Source organism: Poecilia reticulata, chromosome 19, assembly GCF_904066995.2.
Source record: "Poecilia reticulata chromosome 19, P_reticulata-male-v2, whole genome shotgun sequence".
Lineage (NCBI taxonomy): Eukaryota > Metazoa > Chordata > Actinopteri > Cyprinodontiformes > Poeciliidae > Poecilia > Poecilia reticulata.
The window spans coordinates 4,347,117-4,356,854 of record NC_088848.1 but is presented as its reverse complement, the minus strand read 5'-3'; positions in this window follow the sequence as shown (position 1 = coordinate 4,356,854).

Sequence of the window (9,738 nt, the reverse complement as noted above, 5' to 3'; positions counted from 1 at the left end):
AAAGACCAGATTGAACTTTTTTCGTATTTTTAGTGTAAAGAGTGCCATATTGTTTAAATGTAAGTATTTAGCACTCTACTGCAACTGGGTTGTTATCAAACCCACCAACTCGAAAAATGGACACCCAAACCACAACTACGAAAGAACAAACTGCAAAAAATAAAAAATGAGCCAGCTTCTTCAACGTCTCCTTTAAGCACGCCAGGGAAAGCTGCTGGAGGAAACGAAGGGAGGGAAACTCGAAACCACCAGGGATCAACTGGAGCAGCCCGTTAAACAGCAGTGCAGTGATCCGGTACGGAGCGTCCCTTTAGGAACACCAGCCTCAGCCTGAACCTCCATCTGCTGAGTTCAACATCATTCCTGATTGGTCTAGATGAGTGGTCTCAAACTGCTTTCCTCGAGGGCCGGAGCCCTGCAACTTTTACATGTGACTTTTACATGGCGAAGCCGCCTCCTCACTGGTTGACTGCACTAGCATGCAGTCAAGCTCTGCTAATGAGCTAATGTTGGAGCAAAGAGACACCTAAAAGTTACAGGACTCCGGCCCTCGAGGAAAGCAGTATGAGACCATTAGTCTATAGGCAAAAAGCATATTCATGTTTTAGAATGAATCCAAGTCCAAACATAAATCCAAATGTTTAATTTAGCTTATAATATTAACAGGGGCTGCACAGTGGCGCAGTTGGTAGAGCTGTTGCCTTGCAGCAAGAAGGTTCTGGGTTCGATTCCCAGCCTGGGGTCTTTCTGCATGGAGTTTGCATGTTCTCCCTGTGCATGGTGGGTTTTCTCCAGGTACTCCAGTTTCCTCCCACAGTCCAAAAACATGACTGTCAGGTTAATTGGCCTCTCTAAATTGCCCCTAGGTGTGAGTGTGTGTGTGCATGGTTGTGTGTCTCTGTGTTGCCCTGCGACAGACTGGCGACCTGTCCAGGGTGACCCCGCCTCTCGCCCGAAACGTTGGCTGGAGATGGGCACCAGCACCCCTCCCGACCCCACTGAGGGAAAAAGGGTGCAAGAAAATGGATGGATGGATGGATATTAACAGTTGTTGCAGTCGATCAACACTCCAAATACAAATCAAAGAAATTCAAAACAAAGTCCAGTAAAAATAATTCATAAGTTTTGCGTAAATTGAAAAGGTGAAGGCTGAAGCTGTTCAGCTTGTCTGTGTCTTTGCCCTTAATGGAAAATCAATGAGAAGTTGATCTTCACAGAAACTCTCCATTCAGTCTAACAGAGCCTGAGCTGTTTGGCAAAAATGAATGTCGGCCTCTGGATGGAGAAACAGAAACAAGTCTCAAGCGATTTCACCTGTAACCGCAACAAAAGGCACCGATTCAGAATGTCAGGCTCTCTTTTTCGTTTTTATTTGTAAAAAACTTTTATAACCTTGTACTTTAAAACTAGGTAGTTAGCACTCATTACATGCTTTATATCCTAGTTTCAGTTATTGCGTAATGCGGCCTTCTGAAAGCATTTCTTCATGTTCAAATGGCGTCAATACACCTTATTGTGTCGTGTAATGAATAGTTTCCCCGTATCGCCGTGTGCCGAATCTAAATATTAATGCTGCAAATGTTTGTAAGTGACGATCCAGCGGGACTTGACATGAGCTCTGCTTGTGTGCATGAGGGAGGACTGGATCTGGGGGGGATCTGTTTCTAGGCGGAGTACTCGTTTACCCTTGTGCGTTACATTAGAGCTGTTATCACGTCAAGGGTAATTGGAAGTGTGGGCTGGAATACCAAACATAAAGGCTGCCGACCAAATGATGGCGAAAGAAAACACGAAAGGCACAGAGCAATATCAAAGCTTGAGAGGTGAGATGTAGCGCAGTGGATGCTTACAGTTTTAAATTTTATATAATCCAAATATAATCAAATCAAACTTTATTTTTCAGAGCTTTATTTTTTCATTATAGGCGAAACAGTAAAGTAAAGATTGTTGACGGAGTTGGAAATTAATGCTCTCAGTTCGGCTCAGCAATAAAGAAACAACAATAAAACAGCAATGATAGCAAATATGGAAAATAATAATCACAGATTCAATGTGAAGCAATTTTATTTTAACAGCTGAACATTTTGACTTTGAGAAAACAACCCTTAAAAAAAATAATAAATGACCATGTTGTAATTACTGGCACACGATTTCTATCAAGTGGAAGAAAGCATTTTGGAATCAGTCTGTAATTTGTGTTTGAAAAACAAATGTCTCCAAAAGTCTAATTATGCAAATTGGTCTGTGGTTTAAAAAGAGAGCTTACAGACCTCAACAAGCTGTTACACCTGGCTGATTGATGGGAAACACGGCCCCAACGAGAGCGCTGTCAGCCGAAACAATGGGCAGGGTTATGAAACTCCTTCAAGTAGGTAAATCAACATAAAGAGGGGAGGGGGGGAAGATGTGGGTTGTTTCCAGTCAGCTCTGTCCAAAATTCACAAAATTCAAAATTCAGAGCCAGTGAAAAACAGTAACGTTGTCCAAGAAGAGCATATAACTCACTTCTTTATTTTGTCTCTTCAAGCTACAAGCTTCAAAGAATGGTCGTATGATTTTATTTTACAAAACCAACATAAAATAGTTTATACTTGTGCAATGAAAATGGTTAGATTTTTTTTTAAATCTGAAAATACTTTGAAATCTCTAAAGAAAATTGACCAGAAGTCAGACCAGTGGTGGTCAAGTTACTTGGAAATAGCAATTAGTTACTGATTACTAATTACCTCCTCATGAAAATAATCCAGTTACTTTACTGATTATTTATTCTCAAAAGTAATTAGCCACTTTAATAGTTCTAGTTGGTTTTTCAAAAAAATTGTGCACAATCTGAATACACTGTAAAGCAACATACTCATTCAGCCTAATGCTATTCTTTCTATCATATAGAGTTTTATCAAATAAAACTATCTCTTTATAAAACTTGTTTTGCTCTTTTAGCTTTATGCACATAGCATCAAGCAGAAAGTGCATGAAATCCCAGAGTCTCTGATTTGAAGAACTTTGTTGAATATTCAAACCTCTTCTCTGCACATCCCACTTTATTTTCAAAACAAGTAAGTCTTTTTCCTGTTAAACTGTATTCCTCCATATTCCACCATGTAAAATAAACTGATTTTTGTGCGTATTTTCTTCCAGTAACATAACCGCAAATCCAGTGCTGAGGTGGTAGAATCTCTTTCTGAACGGGCAGCAAGAACAAAGTGGCAGGAAGTCACTGTTGAAATGAGGTCTGAGAAACCATGTTTGCAGTTTCTTTATGGCATAAGCCATAAGGAAGACAACAAATAACTAATAGTGCAATTTACTGCAGACACACTTAGCACTCACTGGTCACAGCATCATGCTGTGACTACACTTATTCTTCAGCAGGGACAGCAGAAAGAAAAGTTGCAAAATGCTGTAAAAGATGAGAGACGGGGATAAAGGTTCCCCTTGCAGCAGGACTTTATCTCTAACCAAACGGAGCTGCAGAGGAATGATGCAGATCTAAGTATATTAATGTGTAAGTTAGGCCCAGACCTTAATCCAACAGCGAATCTGCTGCAAGTCTTGAAATGCTCTTTTGCCAAACTTGACCTATTTTGCAAAGAAAAAGAAGAAGCTACATGTTCAGTCTTTTTCCAGCTCCTTTGCAGAGAGAAGCATGTCTACAGCACAGTAACTCAGAGGGGAGAAGCAGTGAAAGCGTAAGTGGTACTGAGTGACGAGCCGATAGGAAAATGCATGTTTGATCGCAAAGAAACATATATGGATGAATTGCTTAAGAGAACGAGGACATTTCAACGCGGATGATACAGTACTGCATCACAAGTGAGGAATCAGGGCAGACGGTCATTATCTTCTGCTCAGGTCGACTTTCAGACTCTTTTCTCTTCTGATCAATTGAAAGCCGGTTTTATGATAATGCATCTTGCCACCAGCCAATCAACTCAATAACATGCACAGTAAATGTTTCCAGTCTAATCCGAAACCAAAAGGGTGCATGACAAGGCACCGTTCTGCAAAGTTAATCCGTATAATGCTTAATATTAAAGTCCATGCCTTCAAAAATATGGATGATATATTTGTTGCAAGGAGCTAAACACATTAAAATCACTTTTTGCTCAATTTTTCTGGTCACCTTTAGGTGAATTTGTTTTTAATGATCAATCAGCTTTAAAAAGTAGGACAAATCCAATAGCTTAAGATGGTTTTATTTTTTTCCACTTTTATCGAATAAAAACGTAAAAAGTTACTGAGGTAGTCCTAATATATTCAGGGGTTTTTTTCTGTTCTCAGTGATGGAGGGTATTTGTGAAGGGAGCATGGCTAACCCAGGGCTCAGGGAGGTGGCAGAGATAAACTGCACAACTGATAAAGCTAATTGAAGGAGCAAGGTGTTGAGCACTGATGAAGCAGAATGAATGGGGACTGTCTCAGTTGGCCAGAAATGTGTTGCGTATGAACTGTTGCTGCAGACAGCAGCACAAACATGATTCGATCCCGTTTTTGTGCCTCGTTGAAGGAACACAAACTTTCGTGATGCGTTTAACCTTCGCGGGACCCAGAGGGGTGAAATAAAATATGAAATGTCCTGAAAGTTGAAAGCACTGGAAGAAAACAGTTTCCTACCAATAAACAATAAACTGATCACACAGTTGCAGAAGAGCATCAGGGAAGAAAAGAAATCTGACTTTTTTTCCCTCAGAATTTTGACTTTTGATCTCAAAAGTTTTAAATCAAAATTCTGAGGAAAAAGTCCAAATTCTGAGATTAAAGTCAGAATTTTGGGAGGGGAGCTTTCAGTGGCCCTACTCCTCTTCTGTGCCACAGATTTATCTGTGGAACAAAAAAAAATGTTGCTGCCATTTGAAATGACAAAACTACAAAAAAAACAAACAAAAAAAAGACAGAAACAGCAGAGCTGTAAAGACGTTGAGTCTTTTGGGTGCAGTAATGGTTTGATGGGAGGAATAATCTGTGATGACGCTCCTTTGTGCACCAAGGATGCATTAGTCTGTCAGTAACAGAGGACTCCAGTTCAGCAACAGCGCCCCCTGCACTCCAACAGACCCAGCCGCCTCAGCAGAGAGCATCTTCTCTGATTCTTTCCGTCAGAAGGCATCAGTTCAGATGTCCGCCACTGGCTTCCTATTTCACCTTAAAGGCCTCAAATTCATCTGAAATCAATGTTTCCACGAGTTTACACCACACTGCTCTGTAAATATGGTCATTGGTTCTGTCTAATGAAAAACAGTTGATAACTTAGCATTGTGAATGAGAATGTTTTGCTCTCTGAAATGATTTGTAGCTTGGAGCAAAACAAAACGGTACTTCTTAGGATCAGCAAAGCAGATCATGATTGTTTTGTTTGCTTTCATGAACATGAATTTAATAAGTACTTGTTGTTGGTACCTAATTAAATTTTGACTATTGTCTGAGATTTATGTCAGCGGTATGTTATGCAGGGTTGGCAAGAGGTTTAACATTTAAAAGCTCCCACAGTACACGCCGTCTTCAGTCAGACCTGATAAAATCAGCTTATTCTCCTGTTTTTTTATAGACGCACACAGACTATTATTTAAATGTTGTAGTCTCTGAAAACAGCATACAGTATAATGTAGACACTTTGGAGAGTTACCAAACAGGAGCAACAGCAGCTTGTCAAACTGCTATGCAGTAACACAACAAGCCTCAATGTGTCTGGCTCCATTAAAACCTACTGGATGCCAAAGCATTACCCAAATCAGAAACTGAGCTAAATGGAGGGGCCCCGCCCAACGCTTTTACACACTTACACTCACACACACACGCGCACACACACACACACACGCACACACACACACACACACACACACACACACACACACACACACACACACACACACACACACACGCACACACGCAATTTCTCATTCAACACTGCAAAGAGCGAGAGGAGCACAAGAACAATTGCAGCTCTGCCGCGGCGGAGAGAGAGAGAGAGGGAGAGACCTGGAACCGGACCATCTGAAATTAACATATAGAATGTGATAGAAATGTGAAATGCAAAGCTGAGCCGTGGTTTTGTGTTCATAATGCAAGCTAGTCGTGTTCCTTTAGGACTGTGACTCTGCCCACTCACAGTCTGCGCGTATATGTGAGGAGTTAAGAGGGAACCTATAAATACTGAGCTTTTGGAGAGGAAGAAAAAGAATGAACTGTTCCACATGACTGGCTCAGTCACCTCAGCTGTTGCTTTTTTAGTGTAACTTGGATACAGGAAAAACCAGAAAGGATGGTGATGGTGGTGGAAGTGGAGGTGTGTGTGGGGGGGCGTCCAAGATGAAGCCTGCAGAAATCATAGCATGTGGATTAATATCTCACTGAGCATTTGCAGCCATCACACAATGGCAGTGCAACACTCAGCACTGTTTTTAAGATAATCTCCACACACAGAGGTGTTATGAAATAAGGAGCCATCTTCACTTCTTTGCGTTGCCCCCCTGATGATGCGCGCACCAACACTGCCCCCTGCTGGTTTTATGACCCACAGCCGACTGCAGGTTCTGTTTCCTTTTATCTGCAGTCTGCACATGCTGTTCTTCGCTTGTTTTGATGCCTTGGTGGAAGCTGACACAACAGGAACGATCAAATGAGCAGAACCATGCCATAAATCAGCTTACTCATTATTTTGGCTTTCCTCAAAGCCAGCTGGAGGCGTGGATCTTTTTCAGAGTACGCCTTTGCGTTCCCATATGTTCACGGATCATAAAGAAGATTTCAGTAAATCACAGGCGACTCCGCGGCAGTTTGAGATTTATCAAAAACAACCCCATAAATTACCAGTGAATGAGTTGGTTCCTGGTATGTAAAAGGGACTTAACATATCCATCTTTATTTTTTTGTTGTTTTCTATTTTTTTTGCAACAAGCGTAAGCTCACAGTGAACATCTTTGAAAAACAATCAACCTTTTATTTGATTCATTCAGAGCTCATGTTAAAAACTGTTCTGTTTAGAAACAATCCTTTCTGTTCCTTTATGCTCAATCTCTCTTTTATGAGATGCCAATGAAGGAATATGGATTTTGTCTCTGTGTTGATTAAGCTTTTCTTTTCTTTTTTTTTTTATGAACCAAGCCCACAGCACTACAGCACCACTACTTTACTTAACAGTTTTCATGGAGTGATATTTTTTTTGCATATTCGTCTTTCTTTAAAACCCAATTTCTTTAACTGTTTTTTGTTATTACTGTTTTAGTTTAAAAGATCAATCTCAGTTTCATCTGGTCTAGTTAAAGTCCCAGAGGTGTTTAGGAATCTCCACATTTTTTTGTGTGATGGAAGGACAGGAAACTATTTTTCTGCCATCACTTCCTGTGATGTTGGTTGTGTTTCAACTATTTCAAGGTTGATATAAACTCTTGTTAAGCCGAAACTCCTATTTAGAAGAATGACTAAGAGAAATGCTCACATTATATCACATTATACTTTTACATTGTTGTATTACTAATTATATGTTCTTACAAAACTTGAATAAAGTTTGAATAAAATAAAGACAAAAAATAAAATCTGAATTAAATTACATATTCCGATGCAAAAAAACCCAAAAAACTAACATTTATTTAAATACTTTTTACACATTCAACTAGAAATACCTATAAATGTGGCTGGTGCTTTTTATATAAAGTTACTTATTTTTCTGCATTTACAAAAAATGACGCAACACAATAAATTCTGGATGTCTTGCGTATGAAAAATGTACGTCTTCCATGTAATCTTAAAGTTTCCTTTTGCTGCCTTCCACTAAAGTCCCCTTATTTTGCAAGGAAACCCTAGTTTTGAATGACGAAATACAAGTAAAGCACATTTTCTATTCTATCAAATATTTATATCTGCAACTGAGTAGATGGAAGTGTACTAACTTCTGCCACAAAGGACATCCACGTTTAGAATAAACCGAGCACAAACATATTAACTTGACATCCTGCCATGTTTTCCAGTAACGTAAGCTGGAGTTTTCTCTATAAGTCGTGTCTATTTTTACCTTTAAGGCTCTGATAAGGAAGACAACTGTGTTACTACCTTCACAGGAAAACACGGCAGAAAAAGCAACATTTTTTTCTGGGTCACAAATGCTGTGAGTTTTGTAGCACTAGGATACATCAATTAAACTTATTCTGTCTAAGAAGGATGTTTTCATCAACCCCTTTCTGTCTGTTGTTCTTGTTATTTTAGCATAATCAAAGTAACCTTTCCCTGTTGTGAAATGCAACCAAAGTGACCCAGTTTCTGCCTCAGGAAAGCTGCTAGTTAAACATGAGGCATCTGAGCCGGTTAATGACCTGCCTTTTCCCTCATGTGCGTCTCCGCTATGCAAATGAATCCAGCAAGGCACTTTCAAAATCTAGTCAGATCGTCTGTTCTCTGAGAGGAGAATGTAGAGGAAGCTGGGAGTTTCTATTATGAACTGCTGATTTAGAGAAAGAAAAAAAAAAAGCTTGGCCAACAAACCTGTCGGAAGAGGTTTGTTTTATCTTTTTCATAAATTCATTCATAACACGTGGTTAAGCTTTTACATTAAAAATAGGTGATCTTTATCTGTAACATGTAGATCAAAAGAAAACATCAATTTTATTGAAATTAATCTAACCAAATTTATTTTTGGTTTATTTATGAAGCACAACAGGCAAACAAGTCTGCAGTTCAAATACCATTCAACCCAAAACAGCCGTCTTCAAATTCAAGTCTGACTCATATAACGCAGGTCAATGCCAATTAGTTAAAAGGAAAGCAAAAAAGAAAAGCAGTCTCTCAAAGAAAACCAGCAGATTGCATCCTGTCATGCACCAGTGCAACCAGCACACCAATTAAACTGACCGAAACAAAGCCCTAGGTAGGTTCGGTGTCTGCAAAGGGTTTGTTTATATGACGATATTCTCACGTTTTCGATAGCGATGAATGTCAATGTTTTTAGGGTTGAATGGTTTTCTTGCAGGTACTTTAATCTTTTGCTCCCTTTGCAAATTCTGTGTGAGATTTGAAGAAAAACTTTGCATAAGAAGGTTAGTTTTACTTCTAGTCAGAATAAACTTTTAGGTCAAATTAAAAGAGGACTTTAAACCAAAACTTGCTGGGAATATAAATAAATGTGTTTTGTATATCAATTTATGTTATTGTCTATACCCTTTTTTAGTAAATATAAAAGCACAACATGTATTTTACAAGTACTAATTTTTTCACAACAAATCTTTCTTTTTTGTAGCCATTGCTTTTAGTACTTTTGATGTCAGCCATCCCTTTGCTACTGACAAATATAAAGTTATGATAAAATTATCTTTTTTACTACAACTCTATATGCATTGGCCAAAAGAGAGAGAATTAAAACTCGAGCTAAAATTGCTACTAGCTGTCCTATTAACTGCATTGTTATATTATCACTTGTAAAAAAAAAGCATCTGCCAAATGTACATAATACTGAAAAAAAGAGATTGCAAGTCATAATTTTTTCCACTAGATGGCAGTGTTTCCTCTTTTTCCACAGAGGCTTGAATAAACATGTTTTACCGCCTCCAGACATGCCGAGCCTCTTTCCTTCAGAAATAATCACTTATTTGTTCAGTGTAACTTACCACACAGACTGCTGCTGCTGTTATTCAGTCAATAAAATAACCTCAACTAAATTAAAAACATTATAAAACTTTGAGAACTTTAAAGACATGCAACATAATTTTATGCAACTAAAATGCTAGACCTAAGAGGGTTTTAAAGAAAATT